Raw genomic sequence first — 23,927 nt, forward strand, 5'->3', positions numbered from 1 at the left:
GTTAATAGCACTAGACACTTACACTATGCCTTACACTATCTTATTTAATGTTGACCTAGCCCAGTGGTTGGCAAACTCATTAGTCAACAGAGCCAAATATCAACAGTACAATTAAAATTTCTTTTGAGAGCCAAATTTTTAAACTTAAACTATATAGGTAGATACATTGTTATTAACTTAATTAGAGTACTCCTAAACTGGCCTTTGCACCTGCAATCAAGGGGCAATGAGCCGCATGTGGCTCACAAGCTGCGATGTGCCAACCACTGACCTAGCCAATTGTTTCTTCATTGTTTAATACACATTTCTGAGAGGTAATAATCATCAAGGTTCCAAGTGACTAAGGAACTGAGTTAAGAATATGTGTGTCTTTGGGTCCTGAGTATCCTTCAAAATTATTTAAACCTCATCTCTGCTCAGGGTCTTGATCAAAAATATTGCTTCATGGATTTAGGTTTGGGTCATTAATTTCCAAATCTGCTGTGGAATCCAACCCAGTCCTTCAATTTACAGGCTCATTTACTGTAGACCAAAAGGAGACGTAGTTCCTCTTATTACAGGATGAGGCCACACATGGTTGCATAGATATTTTAAAAGTAGTAGAATGCTCTCAGAAAGCCTTCACAAGAAATCTTCAGTCAGCCTGTTAAACAAAGACACTTCAACAGTTTAGTCCTGCCTGCTGGCTTCAAATCTGATGCTATTCTCTGGCTTGCCATAAAAGTAGGATCAGGATTATTTGACTTATAAATTGGATCTAATATATCATTCCCAAGGATCAGTTGGTGCCATCACTAAGAAGTGGCTATACAAAATGTTCTTGGCATGTGAAATTATTTTGATGCTCCAAAAGTAGTTTTATGGCACAAATTCTATTTTATTGTAATTTTATGGAATGAGTTCTGCTTTACTATGGTTTTCTAATATCCATCATTGTGTAATACTCTACTATTAGTTGTAAAATAAGTGTTATGATTACTTTTAATCTAACCCCTAAACAAATACCTGTTATTAATAACCAGAGGCATGATATTCCAAATTTTTATATACATTTAAAAACACACAATTTATATAAAAATAAGAATATGCTATATGCATTATTCCCCAATTTAAAATATTTACATCATATATATCTTTATCTGAATATAGAAAACTATCTTATTCTTTTAAATAGTTGCAGACTATTATCCATTATATGCATTTGTTTATCCATATAATTATGCATATAATTATTCAACTAAATAAATGTGAAAATACATTTCAGATTGTTTTTGATTTTTAAGCAGTTTGCTGTCATAAAGAATGCCATAAAAATTATTCTTCTGCATTCCTTATTGTCTATTTCTATATGACAAGTTCTTAGTAGAATTTCTAGGTCAGAGGAAATAATAGTGTACATAGTAACAATAATAATACTATAGTGATAGATTGCTAAAAATCATTGGCCCATTTTATGTTCATATATACACTATTACTGGGATACAGATACTGTTATCAGTAGCATTAATTTAGGGATTATCCCTTTTTTAAAAAAGTTAGAATACCTTACATTATTTTTATTCTAATTTTCATTTACTTGGTTAATTTACAGTGGTTAAAAAAATTTGTATGATCTTAGTCCTTTGAAATTTGTTGTATAATATATTTTTGTTTTATTTTGTTGTATAATTGGTAAATATGTCATTCACACTTTTAAAGAAAATTTATTCTAAAATTATTCACACTATGCTCTTATTCTTGAGTGAAGTTTGTTAATTATTTGATATCTCTTTTTATTTGCTATATCCTCTCATTTATGGAGAGTTGGGTTAAAATCGTCAATTTTTGTCTCCAACTGCCTTTTAATATCTTTAAATTTTTGCTTTAGATATTTTAAGTTATTTCATTAAGTGAATTGATATTTAGAATTATGATATTACTGGCAAATGACCGTCTTATTATTATAATACAATAATCTTTATAATACTAATAGTATATTTTCTTTTTACAGTCAAATTTTTACTCTGTCTAATAAAAATATTAGGTACTCTAATGTTATCCCTTGCTTATTTGATATTTCTCATTCCAATCGTAAGAGTCATTATTTTTGCACTCTTCTTTTAAAAGATATATAATTTTAGCACATGTCTGTTTTTAAAATCTAATCTGACAATCTTTGTCTTTTAATTGAAGTATTTTACCATTTATATTTATTTATTTATTATTTATTTATTTATTTATTTATTTATTTATTTTTGTATTTTTTTGAAGCTGGAAATGGGGAGTCAATCAGACAAACTCCGGCATGCGCCCGACTGGGATCCACCTGGCATGCCCACCAGGGGGCGACGCTCTGTTGCAACCAGAGCCACTTTAGCGCCTGAGGCAGAGGCCACAGAGCCATCCCCAGCGCCCGGGCCAACTTTGCTCCAATGGAGCCTTGGCTGCGGGACGGGAAGAGAGAGAAAGAGAGGAAGGAGAGGGGGAGGGGTGGAGAAACAGATGGGTGTTTCTCCTGTGTGCCCTGGTCGGGAATCGAACCCGGGACTTCCGCACGTCAGGCTCTACCACTGAGCCAACCGGCCAGGGCCACCATTTATATTTAATATAATCACTGACACTGCCATCTAATATTTGATGTTAATATTCTCTTTCCACTTTTACTTCTCTCACATTCTTTTTTTTTCTCTCTCAAAGACACTTAACTTTAAATAATTCCAAAAAATTAGTCCATTTCCTTCACTTACTATTTTTTCATTATATATTTACAAGGAAACTCTTAATCTGGTATATTTTTAATTTGAAGGTATCATCTATTTTATATGGGTGCTTTTTATATCTACCCTTTTCATCTTTTATTGCGGCATTCCTCTTATTGTTTGAGGTGTTGTTTTCTCCATATTTATCCTGCTTTTGTTTATTTTGAATGGGTTTATCAAGGTATAACTTGCATACTGTAGAATTCACTGATTTGGGTGTACAATTCAGTAATACATTGTAACCTGTTGGAGGTCTGCAGCTATTACTACGATTTGGTGTAAGATCTTGCCGTCACTGCAAACAAGTCCCTCATTTACAATCAGTCCCCATTCCTAGCCCCAAACTGAGGCAACCACCCACCTATTGTCTGTTCCTACAGATTTGCTGATTTGGCTGTGGTTTGTGACACTTGTCGACTTGGGGCTTGATGCTGCTCATCAGTTTAGAAAATGCCCAACCATGAGCCCTTTCCATAGTGTTTCTGCTCTGTCCCCTCCAGTTTGCCTCTCCTGGACTCGACATTTACACTCTGTTCCACATATCTCTCTGTCCTGTTTTATATTTCCTGTACGTGCTGGGCTCAGTCACTTCTTTTTAGATACTGAACATTTTTGGGGTTTTTTTTTCCTCCCATGAATGATGAGCCTACTGAAAACTCTGACTAGCTTCTCAAACTCTTACCTTCTACCTTTTTACTAGACATCTCAATCTCTGGAGCCTGGAGATTTGCAAATACTTGGAGGGAAAAATCAAACCAAAGGGAACTTCCTTTTCTGTACTTAGATTACTCTGGCACCTTGACTCTCCAGGCTTTTTGGCTGAGGAGCCAGGAATTCTTACTTTTGTTTCTCTAACACTGTGGACCTGCCTAAAGTTTTAACCAGCTTTTCTCCTTTTGAGCTGGTATGTGAAAAAAACCTATTACTCAGGCTCATAAAGAAAATTAGTGTGAACATTTTGAGTTACAACTCCTGCATCCTATCAACAGTGATTGCCATTTTTAGTGCATAAAGATAATTACCATGATTATTCCCCTAAAAAATAATTTTTTATTCACATATATTTCTCAGAACACTTATCAAAAACCTGCTAGAAATTTGCTAAATTCTTCACTCAATAAGAAATGTTCTGTCAACATAAAAAAATATCAGTTCTTGGAATTTGTTGAGTTTATTGATTTTTTTTAAAAGCATTTCATATACCTTGGAAGCTTATGTTATTTTATATACAATAGATTATATTCTGTGGTTAAAAATATATATACAGTTTATTACTCTGTATTTTGCCTGCTGCAGAAAGCTTATTTCTTTGTAATCAGTTTCATCAATTCATAATTACATTTTTAAAATAAATTTTTAATGGAGAAAATCTTCCCACTTCTCATAGATTTTGATCAGTTGTTATTTTCAATAGGAAAAAAATATCACTTTCAATGTCACCCAATAAATTAGAAAAATAATTAAAAAAAGAAAACCACTTTTGTGAAGATTAACTGTGATAGAAATAACATGCACCACTGATACATATGGAAACATTCACATAACTATAAATGAAATCTACCATATATTACATCTTATGTTTGTTAGATCCTCGTGTTTTGATTCTTTGAGAGCTGATAATTTATTTCCCCAAGCTATTTGTTATAGTTTAGGCGAGAAGCTATTTCACAGATATTTCAACAAATGCTATTTCTCATATCATTCTTGTTGAGATTTTGTGTGGGGGAGTTGTATAGATTTATTTTTATAGATTTATGTTGAAATTGGTAGTATAGGATTATGTGATATTGTACAATAATATTAATTCAAAGAACATGATAAACCAGTGACCAAAATGAGTTTGTAGTTTCCTAGTGAACATAACTTACACTAGACGATACCTAATGGAATGCAATAATTCTGAAAGCCTGTGAAATTAATTGGAAGAATCAAATATATATGTATAATGAATTATGACTGAACTTGTAACCAATGTTCCATGGTATAACCAGTTGTACGTTGAAGTCAGAAATATCTTGAAGAGTGAAAATATTAATATGGTAGTCTCATATGAAAAAAAAATCAGAACTTCACATGAGTCCTTTCATTCTGTCATCTTTAAGACTAAAGAAAATCAGATGAGGACTGAAGCACACATATTACCTTAGAGACAGAGTTTTCCATTGATGTTTTGAAAAATTATCAAGCGTAATTCATAATGAGACTTTGGGCTCTATAAATTTTACAAGCTGGAGATAAAAATGGTTTCTTTTTTTTCCCCCACAAAGATATTTCAAAGCCACATTACAGTAATGCTAATGCAGAACAGAATTCTTAAAAGAAAAAAGACACCAGACATTTGTATCCTCATTACATCATCACTTTGATCATTGAGTCATTGTCACTGAACTGTCTAGGTAATGATAGAACTTATAGGGAGGTACTCTAATTGAGAGATTTTCAGAGGAAAGGAAAAGGAGATCCTAAATCCTTAATAAGATTAATCCAATTATTAACTAAAAAAAAGAAGAACAAGTTCGTTCGGCCTACTTAGAAAGCATATTCTAGCATCATAAAAGTTACATACATAAAAATTACATATATATAGCAATTATTAATGAGCTTTTAATAAAAGAGTACCTTAATGCTAATTTAATGGGGAACATCAAATGAAGAATGTAACATTATGAACCCTTAACAGATGTCCTAATTAGATATCATTAAGGAGACTATTAGATGAATTAAAATTTAGCCTTTCATTAGCTACCAAAAAGATACCCTTTAATTTATAATGAAGCAGTTATAGGCTAAAGTACTCACCTGAGCAGTAGATGGAAAGTAGGACTGAATTGTCTGGAATCAGTGTCTCATCTCATTTTGAGTTCCCGCCCCCTACGATGAGCGTGGATACCTAACACCGTTTGTTTGCTAAAAACTTCTGAATGGTGATAAGAAAAACTCTTCTTAAGCTACGGTTCATGGAGATGTATAAATGGTTCATGAAGTCTTTGAAACCATTTGAAATTTTGGTTTTTGAAAAAGTAAGATACAAGTTGAAAAGTATTTTTAATGATAATCTCCTGTTGTTTAGGTCAGCTTCTCCAACTCGAGAACGAGGCATGGATGAAGCCGTCTGGGATATCTGAGGTGTGCACTTTCCTCTTTAATTAATAGATAGCTGCATAATATTCAAGTGTGAGACACAAAGCAATATTTGGTGCCTTTTTTCCTGGTGCTTGAGTATCTAGAACAGTCGCTGACATCTGTTAGTACTGGTAGAGATAAACGTGTGACAAACACTTGAAGAGTATCAACATTCCTACTAATAATTACTTATATTTACTAATTAATTTCTTAAAATATAAACACAAAACATAAATATATGTATATGTATATCACAACAAGATTGGTAACCCCACAAATGTGTTTACAGAATTCTCTTTCATGCTTGATTTGTCCGCACCTGCTCTTTTGGCCAATGTGCAGTTGACTTTTGCTAAATTCTGTGTGAAGCTCCCCGATTGAACAAACCAGAATGGCCAGTGTCCAAATATGCTTCGGTCCATTATCTCAGCTCGATAATCTGGTGTCTCGCCTTGGACCAGTGACTTCTGGGGGATCACACAAAAGGAATTAGGTTGTTGAATGCAGTGCGAGTGTCTCAGACATTAGGCTGTAATTCCCTTGTCAAAAAAAACAAGACAAACTTGGTAATGGTAAAAACATAAAATGCAGATATATCTTTGAAAGCATGAGTCCCCATTGATCACTATTTATGAATATTCTAAGTTAATAATTTTAATTTTAAATTTCTTCACACTCATGTCATACTCAGCATGTGCCTTTATTTTTTACTTTTCAGTGACAGTTTGCATTCAGTATCATTCTGTATTAGTTTCAAGTATACAGCATAGTCATAAGACAATCATATTCTTTATAAAATGTTCCCCCTGGTATTTCCAGCACTCACCTGGCACCATGCACAGTTATTACCATATTACTGACTATATTCCCTATGCTGTACTTGACATCCCTGTGACTATTCTGTAACTATCAGTCTGTACTTCTCAATCCCTTCCCCTTTCCCACCCAGCTCCCCAACCTCCCTCTCATCTGGTACCCATCAGTCTGTTCAATGTACCAATCAGTCTATCTATTTTGTTTGTTTTGTTCTTTAGATTTCACATATACGTAAAATCACATGTATATATTTGTCTTTCCCCGACTGGTTTATTTCACTTAGCATAATACCATCCAGGGCCATCCATGCTGTTGCAAAAGGTAAGATTTGATTCTTGTATGGCTGAGTAGGATTCCACTGTGTATATGTGCCCCAGTTTGTTTATCCACTCCTCTACAGATGGACACCTGGACTATTTTCATATCTTGATTAATGTAAATAACACTGCAATGAACATAGGGGTGCATATATTCTTTTGAATTAGTGTTTTGGGTTTCTTTGAATATATTCCCAGGGGTGGAATTGCTGGGTCATAAAGAAGTTCCATTTTTAATTTTTTAAGATAACTTCATACTGCTTTCCACAGTGGCTGCATCAATCTTAATTCCCACCAGTAGTTCACTAGAGTTCCCTTTTCTCCACACCCTCACCAACACTTAATTTTTGTTGATTTATTCATGATAACCATTTTAACAGGTATGAGGTGGTATCTCACTGTGGTTTTGAATTTTATTTCTTTGATGATTAATGTTGTTGAGCAATTTTTCATGTGTCAATTGGCCATCTGTAGATCCTATTTGAGAAGGGTCTATTCAGGTCCTCTGCCAACTTTTTAATTAGGTTGTTTGTTTTTCTGGTCTTGACTGTCTGAGTTTTTTAGTGACAATTGCAGCATGTGCTTTTTTATTTTTTTATTTATTTTTTGTATTTTTGTGTGTGTGTGTGTGTGTGTGTTGATTGCTGAGAAGCTTTTTTTTTAAATTTTTTTAATTTTTTATTAAATTTAATGCAGTGACATTGATAAATCAGGGTACATATGTTGAGAGAAAATATCTCTAGATTATTTTGACATTTGATTGTGCTGTATACCCCTCCTGCAAAGTTATATTGTCTTCTGTCACCTTCTATCTGGTTTTCTTTGTGTCCCTCCCCTCCCCTAACCACTCTCTCCTTCACCCCATCCCCCCTCCCCCAACCCCCCTGCCCCTGTTGCCATCACATTCTTGTTCATATCTCTGAGTCTCATTTTTATGTCCCTTCTATGTATGGATTCATCTTAGTTTTTTTTCTGATTTACTTATTTCACTCCGTATAATGTTGTCAAGGTCCATCCATGTTATGGTAAATGATCTGATGTCATCATTTCTTATGGCTGAGTAGTATTCCATAGTATATATGTACCAAAGCTTTTTAATCCACTCGTCCTCTGACGGACACTTGGGCTGTTTCCAGATCTTCGTTCGCTATTGTGAACAATGCTGCCACAAACATGTGGGTGCATTTCTCCTTTTTGAGCCGTTCTATGGTGTCCTTGGGGTATATTCCTAAAAGTGGGATAGCTGGGTCAAAAGGCAGTTCGATTTTCAGTTTTTTGAGGAATCTCCATACTGTTTTCCACAGTGGCTGCACCAGTCTGCATTCCCACCAGCAGTGCAGGAGGGTTCCCTTTTCTCCACATCCTCGCCAGCACTTATTCTGTGTTGTTTTGTTGATAAGCGCCATTCTGACTGGTGTGAGGTGATATCTCATTGTGGTTTTAATTTGCATTTCTCTAATGATTAGTGATGTTGAGCATTTTTTCATATGCCTATTGGCCATCTGTATGTCCTCTTTGGAGAAGTGTCTATTCATCTCTTTTGCCCATTTTTGGATTGGGTTGTTTGTCTTCCTGGTGTTGATTTTTACAAGTTCTTTATAAATTTTGGTTATATCAGACGTATTGTCAAATATGTTCTCCCATTGTGTAGTTTGTCTTTTTATTCTGTTCTTGTTGTCTTTAGCTGTGCAAAAGCTTTTTAGTTTGATATAGTCCCATTTGTTTATCCTGTCTTTTATTTCACTTCCCCGTGGAGATAAATCAGCAAATATATTGCTGCGAGAGATGTCGGAGAGCTTACTGCCTATGTTTTCTTCTAAGATGCTTATGGTTTCACGGCCTACATTCAAGTCTTTTATCCATTTTGAGTTTATTTTTGTGAGTGTTGTAAGCTGGTGATCTAGTTTCATTTTTTTGCAGGTAGCTGTCCAATTTTCCCAACACCATTTGTTAAAGAGGCTGTCTTTACTCCATTGTATTTCCTTACCTCCTTTGTCAAATATCAGTTGTCCATAGAACTGTGGGTTTATTTCTGGGTTCTCTGTTCTGTTCCATTGATCTATATGCCTGTTCTTATGCCAGTACCAGGCTGTTTTGAGTACAACGGCCTTGTAGTATAACTTGATATCAGGAAGTGTGATACCTCCCACTTTATCTTCTTTTTTAAGATTGCTGAGGCTATTCGTGTCCTCTTTTAGTTCCATATAAATTTTTGGAATATGTGTTCTATATCTTTGAAGTATGTCATTGGTATTTTAATTGGTATTGCATTGAATTTATAGATTGCTTTGGGTAAAATAGATATTTTAATGATGTTTATTCTTCCTAACCATGAGCACGGTATATGCTTCCACTTGTTTGTATCTTCCTTGATTTCTTTTATCAATGTTTTGTAATTTTCCGAGTACAAGTCTTTAGTCTCCTTGGTTAAGTTTACTCCTAGGTACTTTATTTTTTTGGTTGTAATTGTGAAGGGGATTGTTTCCTTAATTTCTCTTTCTGACTGTTCATTGTTGGTGTATAAAAATGCTTCTGATTTCTGAGTATTGATTTTATATCCTGCCACTTTGCTGAATTTATTTATCAGGTCCAGTAGTTTTTTGACTGAGACTTTAGGGTTTTCTATATACAATATCATATCATCTGCAAATAATGATAGTTTTACTTGTTCTTTTCCAACTTGAATGCCTTTTATTTCTTCTTCTTGTCTGATTGCTGTGGCTAGGACTTCCAGGACTATGTTAAATAAGAGTGGTGAAAGGGGGCACCCCTGCCTTGTTCCTGATCTTAAGGAGATTGCTTTTAATTTTTGCCCATTGAGTATGATGCTGGCTGTGGGTTTCTCATAGATGGCTTTTATCATGTTGAGGTATGTTCCCTGTATTCCCACTTTGCTGAGAGTTTTGATCATAAATGGGTGCTGGATTTTATCAAATGCTTTTTCTGCATCTATTGAAATTATCATATGGTTTTTCTCCTTCTTTTTGTTTATGTGATGAATCACATTGATTGATTTACGAATATTGTACCAGCCTTGCCTCCCCAGAATAAATCCCACTTGTTCATGGTGTATGATTTTTTCCATATATTGTTGGATCCGGTTTGCTAATATTTTGTTGAGGATTTTAGCATCTATATTCATCAGAGATATTGGCCTATAATTTTCTTTGTTTGTGTTGTCTTTGCCTGGTTTTGGAATCAGAATTATGCTTGCCTCATAAAAGGAGCTTGGAAGTCTTCCTTCCTCTTGAATTTTTTGAAATAGTTTGAGAAGGATAGGAGTTAGTTCTTCTTTGAATATTTGGTAGAATTCCGTTGTGAAGCCATCGGGCCCTGGACTTTTCTTTGTTGGGAGTTTTTTTGATAACTGTTTCGATCTCCTTTGTTGTAATCGGTCTGTTTAGGTTTTCTGATTCTTCCAGATTGATTTTTGGAAGATTGTATGTTTCAAGGAATTTGTCCATTTCATCTAGGTTGTCTAGTTTTTTGGCATACAGTTCTTCATAGTATTTTCTTACAATATTTTGTATTTCTGTTGTGTCAGTTGTTATTTCTCCTCTCTCATTTCTAATTTTATTTATTTGAGTCCTCTCTCTCTTTTTCTTGGTGAGTCTACTTAAAGGTTCATCAATCTTGTTTACCTTTTCAAAGAACCAGCTCCTAGTTTCATTGATCCTCTGTATTGTTTCTTTAGCCTCTATGTCATTTATTTCTGCTCTGATCTTTATTATTTCCTTCCTTCTACTACATTTGGGCTTTACTTGCTGTTCTTTTTCTAATTCTTTTAGATGCAGGGTTAAGTTGTTTAATTGAGCTTTTTCTAGCTTCTTAAAGTGTACCTGTAGTGCTATGAACTTCCCTCTCAGCACTGCTTTCGCTGTGTCCCATAAATTTTGAGTTGTTGTATGCTCATTGTCATTCGTTTCTAGGAATTTTTTTATTTCTTCTTTGATCTCATTCTTAATCCATTCATTATTTAACACCCTGCTATTTAGTTTCCATGTGTTTGAGAATTTTTGAGCTTTTCTGTTGTGATTCATTTCTAGTTTCATGCCGTTGTGATCGGAGAAAGTGCTTGATATGATTTCAGTCTTCTTAAATTTGTTGAGAGCACTTTTGTGCCCTAACATGTGGTCTATCCTAGAGAATGTACCATGAGCACTTGAAAAGAATGTATATTCTGCTGCTTTAGGGTGAAAGGTTCTGAAGATATCTATTAAATCGAGTTGCTCTAGTGTTTCCAATAAGTCTGCTGTTTCTTTGTTAATTTTCTTTCTTGAGGATCTATCTAGTGATGTTAGTGGGGTATTGAAATCTCCTACTATTATAGTATTGCTGTTGATCTCGCCCTTTAAATCCATCAAAGTCTGTTTTATATATTTGGGTGCTCCTATATTAGGTGCATAGATATTTATAATAGTTATATCTTCCTGTTGGATAGCTCCCTTTATCATTATGTAGTGGCCTTCTTTATCTCTTACTATATCCTTTGTTTTAAAGTCCAATTTGTCTGATATAAGTATTGCTACCCCTGCTTTTTTTTCATTTCCTTTTGCATGAAACGTTTTTTTCCATCCTTTTACCTTCAATCTATGTGTGTCTTTTGTTCTAAGGTGTGTCTCTTGTAGACAACATATGTATGGGTCCTGTTTTCTTATCCATGCAGCTACCTTATGTCTTTTGATTGGAACATTTAATCCATTTACATTTAAGGTTATTATTGATATGTAGTTGTTTATTGCCATTTTCTTCTTTGAAGGTGTATTCTTTTTTTTTTTTTTTTCTGTATTCTTTTCCCACTTTGATCTGTTTACACCATGCCCCTTAATATTTCCTGCAGCATTGGTTTGGTTGTAATGAATTCCTTGAGTTGTTTTTTGTCTGGGAAACTTTTTATTTCTCCTTCGATTTTAAACGATAGCCTTGCTGGATAAAGTAGTCTTGGTTGTAGGTTCTTGTTCTGCATTACTTTGAATATTTCTTGCCATTCCCTTCTGGCCTCAAGTGTTTCTGTTGAGAAGTCTGATGTCATCCTTATGGGGGCTCCTTTGTAGGTGATAACTTTTTTTTCTCTTGCAGCTTTTAATATTTTCTCTTTATCGCTTAGCTTTGGTATTTTAATTATGATGTGTCTTGGCGTAGGTTTCTTTGGGTTTCTCTTTAATGGAGTCCTCTGTGCTTCTTGGATTTGTGAGAGTTTCTCTTGCATTAATTTAGGGAAGTTTTCAGCTATGATATGATTGAACAAAGTCTCTATCCCTTGTTCTTTTTCTTCTTCTTCAGGAACCCCTATGATGCGGATGTTATTTCTCTTCATGTTGTCACAGAGGTCTCTAAGAGTTTCCTCTAACTTTTTGAGTCTTTTTTCTCTTTTTTTCTCTGCTTTCATGCCTTCATTCCAGTTGTCCTCTAACTCGCTGATTCGATCCTCTGCTCTATCTATCCTGTTTTTAATTCCTTCCATTGTGGTCTTTATTTCTGATATTGTATTTGTCGTCTCTAACTGATTCTTTTTTATACTTGCTATTTCTTTATTTAGGTTTTCAAACTGCCCCTCCATTGTTGTTCTAAGATCCCTAAGCATCCTTACAAACATTATTTTGAACTCCGCATCTGGAAGTTTGATTATTTCCATATCATTCAGTTCATCTCTCGAAGGTGTCTCTTGTGGTTTCATTTGGATTGCACTCCTTTGTCTTCTCATCTTCTTTTTTTTTTTGTTTTATTTGTAGAGTTCGTTGAGTCTAGGCTTAGTGTTGTCTGCCTCCAGTTTTCAGTTGTGTTATTTCTAGGTCTTCTTGGGTTGGTATCAGCTAGTATTTGTAATCCACTTTCGGATTTGGGCAGCTTTGAAGTCTTGATTTGTTTGTTTTCTTAACAGGTGATAGTCTTGTTAACTGATCTCAGCAGGGGGCTTCCTTGAAACTGTATCCAGGAATGCTGTGGGTGTAACCTGAGACGCTGAAGGTCTCTTCCACCAACTAATCTCACTGGGGGCAGGGTATTTTCTCAGCTTCAGTAGGGGGAGGTGTATCTCAGATCTCCATGGAGACCTGAGTTACTGCCCCTCCTCCCCACTTCTTGTTTTCAGCTGTGTCTTGTTGCGCTGATTGGAGCTGGATAGATGTCCGGAGATCTCTGATCCGGAAGCACTTCAGCTCTGTTTTGTGAAAGGTTCAGTCCCTCCCCCAGCTATGGCCACCTCCAGCACGAATGAGTCAGCTTTTTTATTTCGTTTTTTGCATACCTTAGCCCCTCACAGTCTGTCCCTCTCCCTGTCCTTTCCACTTGGGAGATAAGCTGGTCTTTTCAACCCACCTTGCTCCCTGGTCGCCAGGTAAGTGGCTGTGAGCAGTAGTTTCTGCTCTTTTTCCTCTGTGAAATCCTCTCTGGGCTCTCAGCCTCACCCCCCCCCCTTCCATTCCTGTAAGCAGAGGAGATTCAGGCACTCCTTACCAGGATTATTGTGGCTTCCTCTTTGCTGCTTGGTTTTTGAGAGCTGTTCTTGCAGTTCAGTGTTGGTTTTTCATGCTGATTTTTCCTAAATTGATTTGTATTCCAGTTTGGTGTTGAGAGCTGGGCGTCTGTGCATCCGCCTACTCCGATGCCATCTTAATAATCTCCCTATTTTTTGTATTTTTCTGAAGTTGGAAATGGGGAGGCAGTCAGACAGACTCCCGCATGCGCCCGACCAGGATCCACCTGGCACGCCCACCAGGAGGCGATGCTCTGCCCATCTGGGGCATTGCTCTGTTGTGACCAGAGCCATTCTAGCACCTGAGGCGGAGGCCATAGAGCCATCCTCAGCACCTGGGCCAACTTTGCTCCAGTGGAGCCTCGGCTGCAGGAGGGGAAGAGAGAGACAGAGAGGAAGGAGAGGGGGAGGGGTGGAGAAGCAGATGGGCTTCTCCTGTGTGCCCTGCCTGGGAATTGAACTCAGGACTCCTGCACGCCAGGCCAACACTCTACCACTGAGCCAACTGGCCAGGGCCGCAGCATGTGCTTTTAGAAAAGTGGAGATTTGTGCTGACTCACTGATCTCCCTATGGTGTGTTATGGTCCATTGAGCATAGATTCTACTTTACTTCATTGGTGGGTGTAGTGCCCCCTCTCTAAACTCATAGGAAGATCTGTCTCTGGAAACCAATTTGCCAGTATATGTAAGTGATTAGATGGAGCAGAATTCCAAGGACCAGCAAGGTATGTCTCTACTTTTTCTATAATCCCTTCCTGTTCATTAACCACTACCGATAGTTTCAGCAGAAGTAAAGCTTTCTTTTCAATTTCAAGATTTAGAAAACCCAGCTCAGTATATTTCATGATTTTCCAAAAGTTGTGTCTCATCAGCTGGCGGAGGCTGGCAGGTGCCTCGCAGCCCTGCTGTAGAGGAGAGGGTGTCGCTGTCCTGCTGGCTCCCGGGTCTTCTGCTCCTTGCTGTTCAATAATTCCCTTTCTTGAATAACTTCTCTTCCAAACTGGCCAAGAAAAGGGGCAGACTTCAAAAGAAAAAAGATACTGTTGTATTTCTCAGGTGCATTAGGCATTTACTTGGTGAGTAATGACAATGGCTCTGTTAAAAGATGTTATTTCTGGCTTCCTCAAAAGCCAAAGCCCCTCATTTTCCTGTATGTAAATGTCTTCATATAAGTTGCATTTATTGTTTCCTATTTAAGAAGATTTTTTTTCTCCTATCATAGGTCATAAAGATGTGTTTCTGTATTGTCTCTGAAAATGTTGTTTTTGTAATGGAATTTCATGTCCAACCATTAATTTTGGCTCAGGTTGAAGTTCAGTTTTAGTTTTCCATGTGGATTCTGAGTTGACTCAATGTCATTCATTATACAGATTGTATTCCCCACTCAGTAGCTAAACCAGTTTTGTCATTAATCATATTTCAATTTAGGATTTGTCCCTTTCAGGGCTCTTCACTTTTTCATCTATTTGCTTATCCTATCTCTAATATCACATTATCCTAATTCATAAAATCACAACACTTTAATTCTTTCTATAAATTAACAAAAATTCCTTCACCTTGCTCTCTTATTCTAAGTCCTTCAAATCTTCACATATATTTTAATGTATGCTTTTCAACTTACATAAAATTATACACATACACCTTGACAATATTTTTATTTGAATTACATTAAGTCAATAGATTAATTGAGTTAGAAATAATATATATATAATTATTATATATAGTAGTCAAAGGTTCACTAGAGAAACAAAACCAATAGGATATGTATAAATGTGTATTTGAGTGTGTGTGTTGGAGAGAGAGAGAGAGAGAACAGGCCAGAACCCAGAGAATAGGTGAAGTTGCAGATCGAGCCCGAGGTGGACTTCTGGAAGAGGTGGTCTTTCTGCCAGAAAGAGCCATTGGGGGGTTTTGGAGGGGCTCTTTTTCTTATGACCTTCATCTGAGTGGATGAGCCTATAAACATTATGGATGGTAAACTGCTTTACTCAAACTCTCCTGATTTAAATATTCATCTCTTCTAAAACACATATTCATAGCAACATCTGGACCTGTCTGACCAAATATCATTTATTACATATTATTCCAAGTGGGAGTTTTGGTGTTTTTTTGGGGGGGATATTTGTTTGTTGAGTTCTCTGTGTACCTAGAGAATCTTCAAAACAGATTTGAGTGTTCTTTTGCATGGTGGTTTTAATGCATCAGTCTTTCTATTTGGGAACTGAAAGTGATCTCAAAGGACAGAACAAACAGAAGGAGAGAACTTGTTTTTATTTCAGGTTATGGTCCATAGGCTGCCTATTTTCTCATTCATTCCAATCTTCACTCCAAAGTCTTCATGACAAAACAGAGTGGGCTTTGGAAATCTTTTTTTTCCAGAATCTACCATTTAAAAGCATGACATGATGTTGGAAAGAATGCAGCCTATGTAAATCTGGAATTCAGACATCTTCCAGCTTGTAAAGTCCCCTAATTCCATGCAAAAGAAGTGGGTTTTGGAATCTCTATCTCTTTTTCTTGACTTTATGCCAATTCTTTACTGACTGCCAGAGAATCAACGAACAAATAAAATAGACATTGGCAGAGGTAAACATGGATTGGCCACATTTACCTCTACCCATCTAGAAGGGACTGCTATGCTGTTTATCTAGCTCATAAGTATGTGATTATATTCTATCTGCTCTATTTTCTTGGAAACTCATTGTGATGATGAACATTTATAGGTATCCTTGCCAAAAAGTGCAACAGTATATTTAGACACATGATCTCAATTGCATAGTCCTTTGCAATATATTTGTATATGACACAGCATGAAGCTAATTTCTTCTAAGAACTTGGATGCCAGGAACGGAGAAGATGTAATGGAGGTCTATCCACAGCCATTTAGAGATGAAGGATTAGATCTCTGAGTTATGATTTTAGAAAGAGAAATGATTGAAATGAGATGCTCTGATATCTCTAACAATTAAGATAAGGGCATGGTGCCTGCTTCAGCAGCACACAGAGTAAAATTGGAATGATACAGAAAAGATTAGCATAGCCCTTGTGCAAGGATGACAAGCAAATTGAAGTGTTCTGTATTATTTTTAAAAAAAGAAAGGACACAAATAGGTCTGAAAATATGTTAACCATGATGGCCTCCTTAGAAACTAAAGGAATGCAAGTTCAAATGACATATGCATTTCTCTTCATTAAATTATCAAAAATACAAAAACAACAACACTCAGTAATAGTTGTCATTCAGACACACTATAAGTAGAAGTGACATTTCATGCTATATTTCTGAAGGAGAATTTTGCTGGGTATTAAAAGGCTTGGAAATGTGCATACTAGTTACATAGCAATTCCATTTTATGAAATCAAATCAAGAAAGAATGTAAACCAAAAAAATCAAGAGTATTTATCATAATGACAGTTCAATGAAAACAGTCAACAACAAGGAAAAAAGTTACAATCTATGTGAGCAATAAAATACTTTGAAACCACATAATATATGAAATGAAAGCAGGAAGTACTGTGAACACACAGCTGTTACTCAATATATTTGTTTTATACTGATAGGCATTGAAATTTATGTGCCTTTTACAAGGCTAGTTTTAGAGGCATTTCTCAAAAAGACCTAAATATATTTTTGGACATATTATGTTAGACTTGAATGACTTTAGTGACACCCCCCCCCCAAAAAAAAAAGAAATTTAGTTTTGATTTGTAAGACAGGGAGGTCTTTGTTTCCAATTATTGCATAAGAAAATACTAGCAACCGACAGGACCAAAGAAGAACCTGGCTAATCAAAGTATAAAGCCCTCCTTAGGAGAGCACTCCATAGAGATTCAGATGTGTGGAGAGAATAGGTCTCCGGTAACTCTATCTACCCCAACAACTCAAGATAAATAGTGAGCAGAAGTGAAAAAAAAAAAAAAAAAAAAAGAGAGAGAGAGAGAGAGAGACATAGCCCAAAATGCAAAGTAAATTTGTAACATAAATAGATCAAAAAATTTTGTTTCTTGACCTCAAAATATGTAAAGGATTATACTTTCAATTTCTGAAATATGCACACTTTAAAAGAAAACTAACATCATGCTTATTAATAAGATTCTATTTGAGAATAAGCGAATACAGCATCTATAAAAATCCAATTATCCCCGTCAGTTAAGAAGAGGCCATCTGTCTTCCACACACAGGCTGGTAGTGAAGGGCTCTGCAGTTCTGAATCAGGATTTCCACCGATTGTGAAATCTCGAGATGGGGCATTTAATCATTCTGCTTCTCTTTTCCTTTCATAACACTGGGGGATATTTATGGAATCTCACACAGACAATAGAGAAAGGTTCAATGCAATGAAACCAGTACAACACACGACAGAGTACCGATCCATTGTGAGTAATGGGTTATGCGCTCTTTGAAGTTTGTTCCCTTTTCCCTTTGCACTATCTTGCTTGCGTCTCTGGTGTGCTTCACCACTCCATGTAACAACTTTCGTATGTCTGTACGCATTTATGAACTTGCAGCGGGGCAAATCTTGGCTCCTTTGTTGCAGTGTCTGTCATATCATGGGAAGTACTGGAAAAATATCAAGGGCACACCTTTTCCAGGCTCCAGACAAGGCGATTTAGGTGCGTGGGAGCCATCGGTACCAGGGAGTGCAATTCAGATTCTGTAGGTCCCAGAGTGGGGTTCATATTTCTCTGTTTATGTCAAGTTTTCACATGACATTGTTGCTGCTGGATGTCAGACCATGCTGACAGTAGAGGAAATGTCTGTGTGATTAGTGGTATGTGTGTTTACGAGATATGGGGGCCATCCTTGTCCCTAAGTCCTCTATTCAAGTCTGATCATGAAAATTATTCCTTTATCATTTGACCTTTATATCCTTTATATCAGATATATTTATCAATATATCTTTTAGTATCAGAAGATTTACCAGCTATATCTTCTCTTTATTGTTTGCTTTTTAAAAATCATTTTGTTTCAAAGGGGTTTTATGGGAATGTCTATTTTTTTCTATTACACAATATAACAACAAGATTAAAGTGAGCAGTGAGCAAACTTGGAAAAAATACTTTTTTTGAAAAAAATATTAAGCCTTACAAAATAAGATGAAATCATTTGTAGGTTCGGAATCCAACTGCCTTAGGAAATTTACACTTTGTTTCTTCGAAGCAAATGACAGAGTAAACAAGTCAGTTACCTAATTCCATATAAACTCAGGAACTTCCCTAAGAGAAGATTTGATCATGAAAAGCACAGTGATTCCTGTCACTGAAATCCAAGAAAAATACTCCCATGAATTTATATCAGGGAGAAACTTAGTGACTTGTAAACATTATTGATAAACATTTTCTCCTAATTTGAAGAAAAGTAATGAGTGTTCTAGAATTTTTTCTTGGAAGTTCCTTCTTTGTGAGCCGATAGGAAAATGCTAAGAGATAGCTTGATAAATGTCAAAATAATATGATTCTGGTGCAGAATTCTTTAGCCGAAGTGTCTTGATATAATATATCCAGATATATTTTTTGGAGGGGGGAGGGACAGGGAGAGAGCTTCTCACTAGAATCCTGAATGTGTGATAGCATTAGCTTAGTTCCTGATACATACATTTTCTCGATGAAGTCTAAAGGCAGTGTGATGGACAATTTTCTCTTATTTAGGGGACGGTGAATCTTTTTGTTCTATTCAGACTTTCCACTGATTAAATGAGGTCCGCTTGCATGGAAGACAGTCTGATGCATCTACTGAAAACAAAATGTTAATCTCATCCAAAAACACCATCTCTGATATACCCAGAGTAAAGGGACCAAATATCTGGGCACCCTGTGGCCCACACAAATTGATTCACAAAATTTACCATCCCAGAATGGAGAAAGGCAAATTGCATGCCTGCTGAGTCTCAAACGTTCTCAGACACCCTTTGATGGATGATCCTGCTCTCTCATCTCACTGACCAGAAACTTGATCACACAGCTGCTCCTTGCAGTATGGATGATTAGGAGCCTGAATCTTCTATCTGGATATATAGCCATCTCAGATAAAACCAGACTAGATATTGGGTGGGTAATTATCAGGGTCTGACCTACTAATCCACAGTGTCATTAGCCTGTAAAACAATAGAAGATTAATATATTCTATAAATCACATCCATAGAATATAAATATCCACCCAATTTCTCCAGGTAATGATTCCAAGAGTCACAACGAAAGAAGGAGATTTGATTAAAATTTCAACACTAGGAAAAGGTCATGTAGGATGCCCATGCAATGAGGTAAGGACTTTTATTTCTGTGTAAATCCACGGCATTCTGGGACAACCAGCAGCTCCTCCAGGACAGGGAAACCTGAGAGGGTGATCACAGTGTTGTAATCACCACGCCTGACAGATATGTAACTTGTGCAAATAACTGCATTGTACTTGCGTTTCTTCACACAACCCAAAACCTGTCCTCTTCCTTTCTCCATGCACGGTTATCTTTCAAAAATTATCAGGGTCAACCTGACCAGGTGGTGGCGCAGTGGATAGAGGGTCAGACTGGGACATGGAGGACCCAGGTTCGGGACCCCGAGGTCGCCAGCTTGAGTGTGGGCTCATTTGGTTTAAGCAAAAATTCACCAGCTTGGACCCAAGGTTGCTGGCTCGAGCAAGGGGTTACTGGGTCTGCTGGAGGCCCATGGTCAAGGCACATATGAAAAAGCAATCAATGAACAACTAAGGTGTCACAACAAAAAACTAATGATTGATGCTTCTCCTTTCTCTCCATTCCTGTCTGTCTGTCCCTGTCTATCCCTTTCTCTGACTCTCTCTCTCTGTCTCTGTGTAAAAAAAAAAAAAAATTATCAGGGTCTGACCGATTTATTCTGTAACACATGCACAGTGTTAACTTAAAAAATACTTTATATAAATTTAGTGATATATCTTCCCATATTAATTAAAGGTTAGCAATTAAGAATATCTCCCCACTAAGCAAATTGTATTTGCTATCATTGTTCATAGAAAATATTCTGATATATCTCATACAGAATAATTATTTTCTCATTTCATCAATTCTTTTTTTTTTTTTTTTTTTAGTTTTTCTTAAGTGAGAAGCAGGGAGACAGAGAGATAGAGTCCCACATGTACCCGGACCAGGATCCACCTGCCAAGTCCACTAGGGGGTGATGCTCTGCCCATCTGGGGCATTGCTCTATTGCTCAGAAACTGAGCTCTTCTTAGTGCTTGAGGCAGAGGCCAGGGAGCCATCCTCAATGCCTGAGCCAAGTCGCTCCAATCAAGCTATGGATGCAGGAGGAGAAGAGAGAGAGAGAGAGAGAGAGAGAGAGAGAGAGAAATGAGAGGGGGAGGGGTGGAGAAGCAGATGGGTGCTTCTTCAGTGTGCTCTGACCAGGAATCGAACCTGGACATCCACACACGTGGCCGACACTCTACCACTGAGCCAACCAGCCAGGGCCTAATTTCATCAAGTCAAACCTACTTATTAAAATTTATTTTCTTTTACACTAATAGATCCAAAGTTTTAAGTCCCTTACTGAAATGTCACTGAATAATAACTGACATTTATTTTTTGAAATTTTGCAAATGGGGCAGGAGTTGTGGGTGTGATGCTCAAAATAGGGATGCATTTACTGAGATTTACTAGAAAGATATGGTGTGCTGTCATATCCAGTGTAAGTAGTACAGAATGTCTTTTGAACTTAGAATACTTATTGAATAGCAAATATATAAATATTAAATGCATGAAATATTTGACAAAGATTGACTCATTTAAAGTGTGCTATAAACCAAAACACACTCATAGGCAAAAATACAGTGCCAAGTAAAATGTTATTTTTTCTTTTTACTTCTAGATGTTATACTAATATCAGTATTTAAAAATTTCTCTATTTTATTTCAGTTGCATAATTGATGCATACCATGGTATGTCTGCCAAGGACTGTAAAGGTAACACTGACCTAATGAGTTACAGAAGTTTAAAGATCTGATTTGGATATATTTGGCTTCCATTTAAATCTGTTTTATAAATATACCTATATATTTCAGAGTTGAAGATTTAATTTATTTACATATATAAGTTTTTTAATAGTAATGTTTTGTACCATGTTTATTATGAAAGTATAAATATATATATATTTAAGGTTTCACAGGAAAATAAGCCCATAGTGTGAAGTTAATACAGACCAGTCATTCCCCTCCAATGAGGCTAGTGGAAAGGAGACATACCTTGCTGTTTATTTTATTTGTCAGGAACCTAATTGTAATACCACTTTTAGAATTACAGGCTTAGTGTTTAAATGAGTATTTTATAAGACTGCTATTAACTTACTAAAGTCCAATTGATTTCAATAATTATTAAAACCATCAGAATATGAATCCAATGCTACTTGCTACCTCATTATTATTTTGAAATGAAGTGATATTAAAATTTTTCTAATTCAGAGTAATTAGAGGAAAGTCAAATATAAAGTTATTTTTAAAGTAAGATGTGAGTTGCAGACTTTTTAAAGGAGACACAGTACTTTATAAGTATACAAATGGTGTCCAAGGGGGCGTACATGTCACCAACGTCCTTCCGCCGACTTATCCAGGACAAATCCTGGTGTAAGGTGGTGTAATCCTTGCTCACCACCACCCAGTTACCTCTCCGCAGGTAGTAAGGGCTCCACCCTGCCCGCTATCTTTCTTCCCACTCTTTTCTACCAAATTCATACAGCTTCTCATTTGAACTTTCCCACGAGTGTCCTAAGCTGCTTTCTTGCTTCTGTTTTTGCTCCCCTAAAATTCTTTCCCCACAAAGCAGTCAAAGAGCCAGTCACTCCTTGGCTTCAAGTTCTCTGACGGCATTCTTACTACACCTCGAATAAAATCCTGATCAGCACCCAGTCTCTCTAGGCCCCCGTGCGCCTGGGCTGTGACTGCCCTCCAAGTCCACCTCTACCACTCTCTCCCCTGGTCTCTGATCTCCGGATGTAAAGGATGGTCTTTTCCTCCCACGTCCACCACGCTCTTCCCATCCTGTCCCCAGCCTTTGCAGCTGCTGTTCCTTCTCCCTACAACTACGTCCCAGTTCTGGGCAGAATGGGTCCCTCTCACGTCTCAGTTCCCTGCCTGTCCATTCTTCCCCTGTCCAGGGGCCTGCCATGAACTTGGGTAGAGTTCCACATCCCACTCCTTTATTCTCTTCAACATCACATCTCACGGACGATACAAAACCATGATTTTCCTGTGCATATTATTTTTCATGATCTCCCCCGCCTCACCCACAGGAACATAGAAGTTGTGGTCACCCTGTTTACCACATCAGAGCTGAGGTGTGTGGGCTCAGGTAGAAGGGCGCCTGGTGTAGTAGACATTTAGGGAATGGTTGCAGATGCATGGCATAAAATCTAAGTGCTCATAGATCTCTGATAGGAAAGATCCACTTGCAGGTAGCAAAATATTGTCTCATAAAAACGGAGCCCTTATGTGTCAGAAGTGTAGCTACCTTCGTGGTAAGGACATTATCTTGTAATTTTGTAGGGAAATATAATTTATATTTAATCCATTTCCTGAGGTGCAGTCTTAATATTCATTCAGTGTAGGGGAAACAATTGTTAACACCTGAGACAGAAGTCTGAACGATTAACATTCGCTGTTCCTGACTTTTGAATAAATATCAATAGGGAGACCATCTAGACTTATAAATAAGATGTGTAATTCAGAAACTGTTACCCTGTTATTTTTCACCTCATTTACAGAGAGCATACGAATTTAAAATGCTCTGCCGAGCAACGTCTTGCACTGATGAATATAAATACTTCTGTAACAGATGGTGGAAAAGAACAGTGCTTCCATTAGCATGTTGCAATCCTACAAATATATATACTCTGACAAAATGTATTCAAATAATTGTGGAAAGGGTTTCATTGTATTTTATTAAACAAATTGCATTTTAATGCAATTTAGTCTACTCTAAAAGAAGGCAGAATGGAGAGAAGTTGCTCTTATCTACCCTTCTCAAGTCCAAGGTCTCTGTCCCACCTTCTGGCTCCCTACTGTCAAGAGCAAAGTTTGCAGAATTCTAAAATCCTTTAGTGTGTGTGTGTGTGTGTGTCCTAGTTTCATGAATGGGGTTAAACATTTTACTGAGTTTTATTCAGCAGCTAGAGATTTTTTTCATGTATATATCTACGAATATATTTTAACTTAGTCATTTTATAGCTACTTTGTAGTTACATCCTGATGTACTATTATTTATTTAGCCTTTGTTCAATAACAAATATTTCATTTTCTTAAATTATTAGCTAACATTGTGCTGTTATTACAATCTTAAACAAATATATAGTGCCCATTTCCCCACCTTCTTGCCATAATTTGATATTATTAATCATATACATTTTGATTTTTTAAATTTAGAAGTTAGTTCTAAGAATGGACCTATTTTAATATTTTTACTACCCATTTAGATTTCTTCTGGATCAACATATGCAAAT

General features: G+C 36.5%; 1 non-coding gene across 1 annotated transcript; it reads left to right on the top strand.

The window, feature by feature from the left end:
- Positions 1–16,450: 16,450 nt before the first annotated feature.
- LOC136383622 (U6 spliceosomal RNA) lies at positions 16,451–16,557 on the top strand. Its single transcript, XR_010747445.1, has one exon. It is a non-coding gene; the product is annotated as a U6 spliceosomal RNA (small nuclear RNA).
- Positions 16,558–23,927: the final 7,370 nt, after the last annotated feature.

Source organism: Saccopteryx leptura, chromosome 11 (assembly GCF_036850995.1).
Source record: "Saccopteryx leptura isolate mSacLep1 chromosome 11, mSacLep1_pri_phased_curated, whole genome shotgun sequence".
NCBI classification, from domain to species: Eukaryota; Metazoa; Chordata; class Mammalia; order Chiroptera; family Emballonuridae; genus Saccopteryx; species Saccopteryx leptura.